General features: G+C 40.5%; 1 protein-coding gene across 10 annotated transcripts in view; it reads right to left on the reverse strand.

The window, feature by feature from the left end:
• NCOR1 (nuclear receptor corepressor 1) overlaps positions 1-11,920 on the reverse strand; it is a 241,681-nt gene that overhangs the window by 228,806 nt on the left and 955 nt on the right. The window lies entirely within an intron of this gene.

Consider the following 11,920-nt stretch of genomic DNA (forward strand, 5'->3'; position numbering starts at 1 on the left):
GGGCCTCTAGCAAATACTAAAACCTTTTGATACAAAAATATGGAATAGGGGAATGGCTCTATAACATTGCAGATGCCAAAATATTAGTAAACTGAGGCAAATCAGGTTGCACTAATTCTCACAAAGGAGCCTAGCTCTAGTCCAACTCCAAAAGTACATTAGATAAGACCTAATGCACCACTATGTTTATTGCAGCATTATTCATCATAGCAAAGGTATGGAAACAACCTAAGTGTCCACTGATAGACAACTGGATGAAAGACATGGCATATATGCGTTGTTTACCCATATTTTCAGAAAAAAAATCACTTCTACTGTCGTGGTAAACAACCTGCTTCCCTATTTATAATGATCTGGCCCTCTAGCAACTTCAGTGTGAAATTATAGCTAATTTGCCTACAAACATCAGGGTGGTCATATAATCTGGCCTACACACACACACACACACACACACACACACACACACACACACGCACGCACACAAATGGAATATTACTCAGCCACAAAAAAGGAATGAAATCTTGACATTTGCAACACAGATGGACCTAGAGCAAAAGGGGGATACAGGTTTGCTCAAGGTCCATTTATTATGCTAAGTGAAATAAATCAGACAGAGAAAGACAAATATCATATGATTTCAATTATATGTGTAATCAAACACAAAAAACGGAAACAAACTCATAGATACAGAGGACGTTTTGGTAGTGGCCCAATGGGATGAGTGAAAAGGGGAAGAGATTAAGAAGTACAAATTGCTAGTTTGTTTTTTTTTTATATATATATTTTTATTGATTTCAGAGGGGAAGGGAGAGGGAGAGAGACAGAGAAACATAAATGATGATAAAGAATCATTGGTCGGTTGCCTCCTGCACCCCCCACACTGGGGATCGAGCCCGAAATCCAAGCAAATGGTCTGACCAGAAAGTGAACTGTGACCTCCTGGTTGACAGGTCGACGCTCAACCACTGAGCCACACCAGCTGGCCCGAACTGCCAGTTTTAAAGCAATCATGACCCTGGTTGGTGTGGCTCAGTTGGTTGGTCGTTTCCATTCCTGGTCAGAACACATACCTGGGTTGTCGAATCCTAGTACAAGAGGCAACTAATAGGCGTTTCCTCTCTCCCTCTCCCTTCCTCTTTCTAAAATCAACAAAATCAAATTTTTGAAAAACAAAACAAAAAACAGTGACGACCCTGGCTGTGATGGCTCAGTTGGAAGTCATCCTGAAAACGAAAAGATTGCGGGTTCGATTCCTGGACAGGACACTACCTAGGATGCAGGTATGATTGGCAGTGGGAGGCATACAGAAAGGCAGCCAATCTCTTTCTCCTCTCTTTCTCTCTCTCTTCCCTTCTCTCTAAAATCATGTCCTCGGGTGAGGATTAATAAAACAATTTTTTTTTTTTAACCACAGGCCACTGTCATGAAGAACACAGTAGCTGTATGGACCAGGAAGTTCATAACCAACAGACTACTTTATCGGAAACAAATGATCATTGAGGTCCGTTACCCTGAAAAGGTAACAGCACCTGAGACAAAAATTTGGGAAAAACAAGCCAAAATGTCATCTTTGTATTTGGTGGCAAGACAATTGGCTTTGGCATGATTTATGATTCCTTGGATTACCCAAAGAAAAATGAACCCAAACACAGACTTGCAAAACATGGCCTGTATGAGAAAACAATGACCTCAAGAGAGGAACACAAGAAGAAAATGAAGAAAATTAGGAGAAGTTCAAAGGCCATTGTTGGTGCTGCAAAAAGTGAGCTGGAGATGGGACAACAGAAGGAGTTAAGATTCTTCAGTGACTTTATCTGTGGTAATCACAGGTTTTTCATGAGAGGATTAATAAACTAAGAACTTAAGATAATCACGAGGATATAAAGTACAGCATAGGAAATACAGTTGATAATATTGTAATAACTGTATGGTGTCAGACGGGTACAAGACTTATCGGGTGATCACTTCATAAATTATATGTCTAATCGCTGGGTTGTACACTCGAAACTAATATAATATTATATGTCAACTGTAATTGAAAACTTAAAAAATTAAAATTTAATTTAATTTAAAAAGAAGAAAAGAAAGCTGACCTCCTGAGCTATCTCAGAGTCCAGCCCTCAGAAGAAGAAAGAGAGAGACAAGAAATCATCTAAGTGAATTCTGTAATTTGTATAAGATCAGAGTGGTGCTAAACTGGAATAAAATTTCTCCTGTAGTATAAACTATTCTTCCCTTAAAAAGTAGGAGGGGACTCCTCTGTGGGAAGGCATTAATAAGGTATTTTATCTGTAGCCTCTTTTTACATTATGACATCTCACTTAGAAGATAGATGAAAGGGCCCAGCCCGTGTGGCTCAGTGGTTGAGCATCAACCTATGAACCAGGAAGTCACAGTTTGATTCCCAGTCAGGGCACATGCCTGGGTTTCGGGCTCCAACCTTAGTAGGGGGCTTGCAGGAGGCAGCCGATCAATGATACTCTCTCATCATTAATGTTTTTCTCTCCTTCTTCCTCTCTGAAGTCAATAAAAATATATATATATTTTAAAAAGAAGTAGATAAATGGGAGCTAAAGAAGAGGCCTTTTAGGTTAAATTATGCTACATTGATAAAGTCTGATATTGAAAGAAACACAAGAATAAGGGCATAATTATTTGATTAATCTAAGGATACAGACATTCAATAAATAATTTTTTAATTTAAAAAAATTCTGCTTTATCCCTACATAAATAAGATAAGAAAGAACAAGTTTTCCAAGAGAGCAGTAGATAACACACATCTGAGAACTTGGGGGTATAGTTGTATTATATTGAACTAAGTTGAGCAATAGTCACTCTTTCAACTATAAGAATGAATATATATATATATTTAAAAGCCAAAATGGCCCTAGCCGGTTTGGCTCAGTGGATAGAGCGTTGGTCTTCGGACTGAAGGGTCCTGGGTTTGATTCTGGTTAAGGGCACATGCCCGGATTGCAGGCTCCATCCCCAGTGTGGGGCGTGCAGGAGGCAGCCAATCAATAATTCTCTCATCACTGATGTTTCTTTCTCTCTTTCTCTCTCTCTCTCTCTCTCTCTCTCTCTCTCTCTCCCCCCTTCCCTTCCTCCCTGAAATCATATATTTTAAAAAGCCAAAATGGACAGCTATCTGCCAATTTTCTCCTCCATTAACACAAAAGAGAACAGTGTATTAAGATTACAAAAACTTGACCTCTAGAAGCTTGTCATAATATATATGACAATACCTAAGGAGAATAATAAAAAGTTATTATTTATTGAGCTTTTGTTATGTACTAGGCAATGCACTTACAGCTTGGCCATGGAAAAGCTCACCTAAAACACTAGTTCCATTATTTTCCCTAATTAAGGTTTCAAAAAGGCTAAATAAGTAACTTCCCCAAGGTAATTTTTTTTAACTCAGAGATAGTTATCTTAAAGATCATGTTCTGGTGCCTCCCCTTTGACCCAAAAACAGAGACACACTGCTAAAAGTTATGAAGCAAAATAAAACAAGACTAATGAACAGCCTCTATTTCCAGGTATGTACCAAAATAAAGTAGAAAAACACAATTAACTTAAAATAAAATTTATTGAATTATATCTAAAAATAAAATCACTAGACACCTGTAAGGGCAGGTATGATCTCTGTTTTGTTTATATGGCCTCCCTAGCACCTAACAGTGCTTAACTCTCAAACAACACCCATTCCAACTACAAGTCCTCTTCTTCCTTCCACTCCGGACACTTCCCCCAAGCCTTCCAACTCTTCTCCATCTTAACTCCCCCAACTTCATCTCTTGCTGCAAGAAACTCCTAAATGGACTTCCTACCTCAATACTTTCTCCACAGAAAAATCAAAGCATTCTTTTAAACCAGGAATCAGAACATGTTCTGCTTAAAACTCCCCAGGGTTTACCAGGCAACTTCAAATAAAATCCCAATACTCACTAGGGCCCACAAGTCCCGACCAATCTGGCCTGCTTTCTCCCAATTGTTCAGTAGGACCCAGCAACAGAAGCTTCCTTACAGATCTTTCATTCTGCAGGACCCTTTTTTGCCTCGTCTTTGTCCTTTACTCTCTGCCTGGAACATTCTTCCTGACTTATTCCCGTGGCTGACTTCTCCCCAGACTTAAGTCTCAGTTCAAATGTCATCTTTTCAGAAAAGCCTTTCCCAACCACATTATAAGGTAGGCTCCCACCAGTTACTCTCAATCACATCACCCTTTTTGTTCTTTACAGGATTAATCATAATCTAATGAATTATTTAGTTTTACTTGATTATACGTATGTACTCTGTCTCCCTCATTGAATATAAACTGTTTGACTTCCTACCGTATTTGTTTAACAAAATAAATAAGAGATGTACAGAACTTAATTGAATTAAAGTTTGAAAATCCACTGAGAATATGGAAATCTGTTAGAGGATAGTAAGTACATAAAGGTGCCAATTTCCCCAAAATTAACCTTTAAATTCAATATTCCCAATCAATAGTCAGTATTCCCGATAAAAATCTCAACAGGATTTCTTTTTGAACCTCGCAGAATGATTCTAAAGTTCATCCAAAACAAACAGACAAGAACTGTCAAAGGCTGGAAAAAAAACATAATGAACAGGTGACTAACCCTTCCAGTATTACAATTATGAAACAATAATATTTTAAAGAATATGGTAATATACAACAAAAGATCAAGAGAACATAATACAGTGGGGCCTTGACTTACGAGTTTTAATTCGTTCCGTGACGGAGCTCGTAACTCAAATTACTCGTATATCAAATCTTAAAGTGAATGAGTGAGACACATGATGCTGGGCTGATGTTGTGGCGTTCACTGTGACGTTCACTGCGCCAACTAGCGGTGGGGTATCTGAAGCTGGCTCGTAACCCGAATTTTAGCTCACAACTCAAAGCAAAAAATCGGCCGAGAGACGGCTTGTATCTCGAAAAACTCATTAGTCGGGACACTCGTAAGTCAAGGCCCCACTGTAGAACATAACAGTTCCAAACACATGTCGAATAAATTATGAAGGTTGCAAATCTAAAGGTTGGATTATTCACTAAATAGCATTGACATTCTGGCTATTTGGTGGAAAAACCATGCACCCAGAAATAAATTCCAGCTGAATCAAAAAAATTAAAAGTTTTAAAAAAAAGTTTTAGAGTTAGTGAAGCAAACAATAGCTAGTTTATAATCTACTAGAGGCCTGGTGCATGAAAATTCATGCACTTGGGGGGGTCCCTTAGCTCAGCCTGTACCCTCTTGCAGTCAGGAAGCTCTCAGGGGATGTCCACCTGCCGGTGTAGGCGCACTCCCTGGGGAATTGGGCCTAAGCTGGCAGTCAGACATCCCTCTGGCAGCCTGGGAGCCCTCAGGGGGATATCTGACAGCGGCTTAGGCTCGCTCGCTGCGGGAGTGAGCCTAAGCCGCAGTCAGACATCCTTAGCTCTGCCGAGGTGGCAGGAGAGGCTCCCGCCACCACCGCTGCACTTGCAGCCATCAGCCCAGCTTGTAGCTGAGCGTAGCTCCCCCTGTGGGAGCACACTGACCACCAGGGGACAGCTCCTGCGTTGAGCATCTGTCCCCTGGTCGTCAGTGTGAATCATTGCGACCGCTGTTAGGGTCAATTTGCATATTACCCTTTTATTACATAGGATATGTTTAGTTCTCAGAGGTAACCACTGGCATAACAAAATTTCTTGTAATAGTTTAATTTCATAAAATATCACTAGGTCCAGCCCCATTGGCATGGCTCAGCGGTTGACCGTAGACCTATGAACCAGGAGGTCATAGTTCAATTCCTGGTCATGGCACATGCCCAAGTTGCAGGCCCTATCCCAAGTAGGGGGTGTGCAGGAGGCAGCCAATGAATGATTCTCTCTCATCACTGATGTTTCTAACTCTCTCTCCCTCTCCCTTCCTCTCTGAAATCAATAAAAATATAGTTTTAAAAAATATATATCACTAGGTCCAGATAATCTCAAAAACATTTTTTTATCATAACAGATTTGACAATTAAGCAAAGTAGGTAATTCCCAGTGATCATATTACTAATTTTATTGCAGAAATTTAAAATTAAGAAATACCTTAAATTCAATACCTAAGCTGAATAAATGATCTCTTATTCCCATCCACCCCAATTTTTGTTTTAAGTAACTGTCAATCATCACATTGAATAATCCCATAGATCAGTGATTTTTAACCTTTTTTCTCTCATCTATAATAAAAGTATAATATGCTAGTTAGACCGGACAGCCGAACAGCGGAATAACCATCCAGATGACATTCCAGACAACCTTCCAGACGAAGCCAGGGCTGCGAGGGCCGAGCCCCTTGCATGAATTTTGTGCATCAGGCCTCTAGTGGCACATATAAACTAATTACTAAAATTCTGTGGCAAGCCAAAAAATATGTTACATTTTTCACTGATCTGACAAAAAAAGGTATAATTTTGATTCATTCACACGGATGGCTATTGTTGTGTTGGCCACTGTCATGTTTTTATTTGACAATCTAAGGGAAAAGAGGTCAGTGCCCCGACCACTTAGTCAGGTATTGCATGTTTTAGAAACTCTTGTGGCACACTGGTTAAAAATTGCTGCCATAGATGATATGGTGTAATGAAAGGAGCGCTACACTGGATGTCAAATGACTAGATCCTGCTAGTGCCCCACTATAATTTAGACAGATCACTTCATTTCTGTGGCCCTCAGAAAAACCGTAAAACAAGGTAAGACTACAGATAGCCCCCAATTTACATTTGTTCTACGGATGACCTTTTTCCACTTTACAATGTTGTCAAAGTGATAGGCATTCAATAGAACCCATATTTCGAATTTTGACCTTTTCCTGGGCTAGCAATATGCAGTGCAATACTTTCTTGTGATGCTGGGCAGCAGCAGTGAGCAAGGCTCCCAGTCAAAGACTTGATCAAGCCCCAGTCGGTTTGACTCAGTGGATAGAGCATCAGCCGGTGGACCTAAGGCTTGATTCCAGCAATTCCAGTCAAGGGCACATACCTCAGTTGCAGGCTCTATCCCAGGTCAGGGCTATGCAGGAGGCAACCAATCCATGTGTCTTTCTCACATTGATGTTTCTCTCTCTCCATCTCTCCCCCTCCCTTCCACTCTCTCTAAAAATCAATGGAAAAATATCAAATGAGGATTAACAAAAAACAAACAAAACAAAAATGACGTGATCAAAAGAATAAACAGCAGATATCCTACAATGTACTGTGGTGCCAGAGTTATTTGGATATTGTGTTTTGTATTTTCCCATCCCATCAGGTCTACAATATGCCATGTCACTTGCTGCTGGTGAGAAAAGGAAAGCAATTACTCTTGAGATGAAATTACATTAGCCCAGCCCTAGCCAGGTAGCTCATGATTAGACCATCATCAGAGGCGCCAAGGTTGTGGGTTCGGTCAGGGCACATACAAGAATCAAACAGTGATGCATGAATGAGTGGAACAACAAACTGGTGTTTTTCTTTCTCTCTCTCTAAAATCAATCAATAAATTTTAAAAAAATGTTTTTAAAGAAATCACATTAGCCCAACTGTAAGCTAATGTAAGTGTTCTCAGCATGTTTAAGGTAGCCTAGGCTAGGATGTTCCTTCAATAAGTTAGGTCTACTCAGTGCATTTTCAACTTACAATATATTCAACTTAAGATGGGTTTAGCAGGACATAACCCCATCAAGGAGCATCTGTAGATAACATATATGACTCTACATTCTATAATTCTATAAATTATTAGCATTTTGTTTTAATCAATTTAAATTTGTTTTTGAGATCATTTTTAAGTAAAAGTAATAACAGCACACATGGAAGAATTAAACTGAAGAACTCCTCTTCAAATGCAAAGAGGATTTGTATGTTATATCTGAAGACTATCCAAATAATATAATAGTTTGACCACACTAGCTCCTAGGGTAGAAAAATTGGTAATAAAAATGTTCAAGGAAAACTACTACCACAAGAATACCCAAATAAAAGTCAGATGCTCTACATAGTTATTGCTACATATCAGAAGCTTTTCATAGCTTTTTAATACTCCTAATAAGTCCTAATAGAAAAAGAAACAAACAAAATGTTTTCTTAACCATCTATCTAAATGTACTTTTTTCATCGTCAAACTTGAAAAGGACAAAATATCAGGCAATCTACAGACTGAGTTATTTGTGCACATATTAATCTGCTCAACTTTATAGTACTTAATAATGTGCCCTGAACATAAAAAGCACTTAACACCAGTTATACAAAGCAATGAACTATAAATGAATCTCTAATCAATAAGTCAACACAATTAATTATGATGAATATTGACTACATCTAGTAAAATCCATATGTGAAGTAAAAGAATAGACGGACCCTGGCTGATGTGGCTCATTTGTTGAGTATTGTCCTGTGCACCAAAAGGTTGCCGGTTCGATTCCCAGGTAGGGAAAGCGAAGGAAGCCGCCCATCAATGTTTCGCTCTAACATGAATGTTTCTCTTCCTCTCTCTCTCTCTCTCTCTCTCTTTCTCTCTCCCCACCCTCTCCCTCCCTCACTCTCTAAAAATCTATTTTAAAAAATCTTGGAAGGAAGGAAGGAAGGAAGGAAGGAAGGAAGGAAGGAAGGAAGGAATAGATGAAACTAGCTACGTAAGTATGGGAAACCTCTATCATTCCCAGCCATCAATTAAGAGTTTGAAATTGTAACTAAGACGAAATACAATTAAAACTGAACAACAAAATAAACACACACAAAAAACAAGTAACAAATATCCTGACATTTACCTACATCAGCGATTATCAACCAGTGTGCCACAAGAATTTTTAAAACATGCACTAACCTCTTTTCCCTTAGATCAATGGTTCTCAACCTTCCTAATGCCGCGACCCTTTAATACAGTTCCTCATGTTGTGGTGACCCCCAATTTCATTGCTACAAATTCAACATAATTAAAGCATAGTGATTAATCACAAAAACAATATGTAATTATATATGTGTTTTCCGATGGTCTTAGGCGACCCCTGTGAAAGGGTCGTTCAACCCCCAAAGGGGTCGCGACCCACAGGTTGAGAACCATAGCCTTAGATTGTCAAATTAAAAACTGACAACAGCCAACACAATAGCCATCCAGTGTGAATGAATCAAAATTATACCTATTCTTTTGTCAGTTGGTGCTGCAGAACTTTAGTCATTAGTTTCTGTGTGCCAATGAGAAGAAAAAGTTTGAAAATTGCTGACCTACATCAATTCCTGGCCTATTCAAAGCCCGTTGCTTTCCACTGCAGATAACAATGGCAAGAAAATTTCATCCTTCACCAATTTTTTAAAAAGCTTTAACAAAACCTAACTAATCTAAATCTGCCTAGCCTGGAAACAAATTTTTTAATTTCAAACATTTTGTGCCTTTTTAAAAAAATTATGTGGGCAGGCCAAATACTTAAGTCTTACTGTATAATTAAATTCAACATGACAGGCAGTTATATATACTAGTATACTAGTGACCTGGTGCACAGATTCGTGAACACTGAAAGGAAATTAATTAGAAGGTGGCTGGCGGGGCGGGACTGGGTGAGACGGGCCAGACACGCCCTGGAGCCAACCTCTCACAGTCCCTCTCCAGTGTCTGCAGAGTGAGAGGGGTCCCTCCAGCAGGTGAGGTCCCTCGGCAGGTGGCGGTCCCTCAGCCTGGCCTGCGGGGATCAGGCCAAAATCAGCTCTCCAGCATCCCCCGAGGGGTACTGGAGTGCGAGAGGGCACTCTGCAAAGTTGCTGTTGTATAGGGTGTGGAACGCAAACACAAGTGTGCAGTAAACCAGATTCGGGACCAACAGTGCCCCAGCAACAACATGACCCACAGCCGAAGGTGGAATCGCGCAGCCCCGCGAGGAATTGGGCTCTCTCCTCTCTGGTTTTGGGGTGTGTCACCCAAGAACTGCAGCCGCCAAGTCACTGCAGCTTGGCAGCTCCTGCATTGAGCGTCTGCCCCCTGGTGGTCAGTGTGTGTCATAGTGACGGGTCAGACAGTAGGAGGGACACTTAGCATATCAGCCTTTTATATGCACAGGTAGGGTCCCTAGACCTGGCTGGCGATCAAGGCTGATTGAAGCCTTTCAGCTGCCAGCCGGGGCCTTCCTTCCCCGGCTGCTGGCCAGGACCTTCCTTCCCCAGCTGCCAGCTGGGGCCTTCCTTAGTTCCATGCCATCCCCTGGTGGTCAGCACACATCATAGCGAGTGATCGAACTCTAAGTCTCCTGGTCAAACTCCTGAGGGGACAATTTGCATATTAGGTTTTTATATAGAGAGAGATATCTCAGAGAATGTTAACCACAGGTAACAAGTGTATTTGGATAAGTTGTAATGTGAATCCATTTTTCTAATTAGAATGCAATGTTTATTCATTTAATAAATATTGCAGTATCAATATTCTACCCAGAAAATAAAATCCTCGGATTTTCTCTTTAAATTTGCCATAAACTTAAAGATAAAATCAGAGAAGGGCCTATCCTTCCCTCCAGAGGAGATAAAACAGGTACATAAAAAGCTAAATATAAGGTAGAAAGTGTAAATGCCATGAGATGTGCAAATAAAGCATTTCACAAGGGCAGAGGGAGCTGTTACTACCTCACAGAAATATAGCCCTCTCAACCTATTTAAAGTAATTTCATAACTATTAACTTTCTTAGGCTCACAACAGCCAACCCTGGGAGAGACGCTTTCCTCCTATCATAGGTGAGGAAACTGAAGCACAGAAAGGTTGATCATATTCCAAAATGTCACAATTTCATTAAAGGAAGAATCGGGACTCTTTGTATTATATTTTCTCTGGGGGAGTAGTTCAATATATGGCAAGGCTTTTGCAAAAGGAAATAGTACTTTATTTTAATATTGCAAGTATTCACACCGTTATGTATGTATGTGCATATTATTTACATGTACGTGTTAACCTTGATTTCTAGTAACAGGTGTGCTTAAAACAAGGCAAAGCAACTGTGTACTATAAATATTAAAATAAATAAATAAACTTCCACGGGATTTTAACGAAATAAGAAAGTAAAGACTATTTCTTTTTCCAACAATTTGTGGTTATTTCTTCTGTAATTTTTACCTATTTAGACATAAGATTCTAAAATTGGGCTACTCCTGAGCCCCAGCAAATTGATTCCTCCAATAAATAACTTTATGAAAAAGTACACGAAAACATTTTCAAAAAAACACTGAAAACTAAATCATGCCATCAACTCTTCAGTTAGCCAATCCCCTGTGACCATCAGCAGGCGCTATTGATCAAGATACGATGAACGAATGAATGAATACTTGGTTGGCATTTTTAAATCCCGGGCCTGTTGCTCTTTGCACAGTGTTCCGCCTCCCATCGTCACCTCGCCAGGGTAAACACAAGGAATGTAAATTTCAAAATTGGGACATGACTGAGGAAGCAACCCTGATGCAGGTGAGTACACTCATTCCAAAGAGCAGGATTCCCCACCCCGCACTCCGCTCCGAGGCGAGCTGCTGCAGCAGCACGGGGCCCACAACATCAACACAACTCGGGTACCAGCACATCACTGTCCCCCCCACCCACACCTTCGGTCCTCGACGCACCTCGTCCAGCTCATTCGAAGAATTCAAATTCGCTTTCCTCTCCATTAGGACTCATTTCTCAATTACAGTTTCTCAAATCCCTCTGACCCCCAAAAAGAGAATTCCCCGACTTAGCATCATTATTAAAGCCAATATCCAAGGCAGAAGGTACAGAGTCCCGACCTTTGCCATCTCCACCGCGACCTGCCCTTCGCCATTCCTCTCCCGGGTGATCTGCTTAGAAAGGCGAACTAGTTCGCTCCTCACGCGCTCGTCCCTCGCTGTCACCCTCCCGCACCCTCCTCTCCCGGCCGCCCACCGACTCCGCCTCCGAGGGAGCGCT

The sequence above is a fragment of the Myotis brandtii genome, unplaced genomic scaffold (assembly GCF_000412655.1).
Source record: "Myotis brandtii unplaced genomic scaffold, ASM41265v1 scaffold314, whole genome shotgun sequence".
Taxonomy (NCBI): Eukaryota; Metazoa; Chordata; class Mammalia; order Chiroptera; family Vespertilionidae; genus Myotis; species Myotis brandtii.